We start from the raw sequence: 1,602 nt of genomic DNA, 5'->3' as shown, positions 1-1,602 counted from the left end.
AAACAAGAATAACCATCCATATCCAAAAGAAGCAACCTTCATACATTTTATTATCAAACAAGTAAATAAAAAAAGACTTGCTAATCTATCTGTAGTTGGTATTCTACATCTTAAAGCAACTATCTCCAAAATACTAACCGATGTAACTAGTTATTACACAAAACGCCTATAGGCATAACAAAATATCTAAGTATCATTTTATATCTAAACCAAAAAAAAAAAACTAAACCTTTCTATATTGCTCAACAAGAGTAAAGCCTTCTGCAACTGTGTACCTAATCGAAGACAGATTCAATCACTTATCTAGTTAACGCATAAACATCAATGTTCTTACTTTTCTCTCCCTCTCTGCCTTTTCTGCAGCCGGAGTTTTCTTCGATTTGTTCAATTCAGCCATCACCACTTTCTCAATGATATCTATTGAGTTTAAAAACTTCTTCTGAGGTGTCAACTCGGAACCCCCTTCAGCGTTTTTGGCGATGATAGATAAGATGATTGGAACCTTTCCCAATGGGGACGGTTTAAACATCTTTGAACCTAATTTTGGTTTCGGTGTCACAAAGGAAGACTCGGGCTCAAGCCGAGCACCTATCAATGAATGACCTCGACCAGCAGACGGATAAACCGAGATTGGGCTCCCAGTGACCGGCCCATCACCAACTCTCAAACGCCCTCTTCTCTCAATCACCTAACATAATAAGTTTCCAATATATTAGCAACAAATCAACAAAATTCAACTTGAATTAATGCAACATTATAACACTATAATTAACAAATATTTTGATATCCAACTAATAATCATAAACTAATAAATCAAGAGTCTAATTGAACTAACAGAACATAATAATAATAATAATAATAATAATAATAATAATAATAACAAACCATAACTCAACTGATTCAGTGTCTAATTGGAGACCAAATAATAATTGCAAAGTTTATTCAAGATAACACAACATACCCTAACCACGTGAGTTATATCTTGAAGCGGACTGCGTGGATATCAATACGGCAACACACTTTGTGAACCGGAACTACCACCTCTGCCTCACCGGACCGGCGGTGTATTCTGGCTCCGGCCACCACTTCTAGAAGCCGTCATTGGAGTTCCGAACAGTCCTCCCACTCCAGCCACCATGGTTCATCAATCTTGAACGAATTAGTTAGCTCATTGACATCAAAATCTTTACTTTTCTCTGCCATTCAGCCGCCTTTTTAGCAACAGAATCTTCTTTATCGTCTTCTAGTCTTCTTCTTATTCGTTTTATTCTTGTTCTTGTTCCGGCATAAGAAGCAGTCGTCGTTGTCGGAGGAATAGTATCATCTTCATGGTCATCATCACACCAGATCCTTATTATTTCTGGCATCTTTTGACTAAGGATATGTAACCAATTATTAGTCTTTTATAATGTTTGGCAAATCAAATCTTTTGTAACCCTTTATAAAATCTTTTCTTTTCTTAAAACTCACTTTCGAACTTTCTGTTAACAAAAAATTAGAGTTAAGTATGGTTTTAGTCCAGATTTGCTCATGTTCTCTCGTTTAGTCCATAAGAATTTTTTTTTGCTTTTTTCAATATAATAGTTTCATTTTCATATTGCT

General features: G+C 35.4%; 1 pseudogene; it reads right to left on the bottom strand.

The window, feature by feature from the left end:
- Positions 1-217: 217 nt before the first annotated feature.
- LOC143592556 (protein POLYCHOME-like) lies at positions 218-1,367 on the bottom strand (annotated as a pseudogene).
- Positions 1,368-1,602: the final 235 nt, after the last annotated feature.

The sequence above is a fragment of the Bidens hawaiensis genome, unplaced genomic scaffold, assembly GCF_021521415.1.
Source record: "Bidens hawaiensis isolate Kalapana, Puna unplaced genomic scaffold, B.hawaiensis_p1.1 tig00041066_1, whole genome shotgun sequence".
Classification (NCBI taxonomy): domain Eukaryota; kingdom Viridiplantae; phylum Streptophyta; class Magnoliopsida; order Asterales; family Asteraceae; genus Bidens; species Bidens hawaiensis.
The sequence above is the reverse complement of the archived record's forward strand: the minus strand, read 5'-3'. Positions and strand labels throughout refer to the sequence as shown.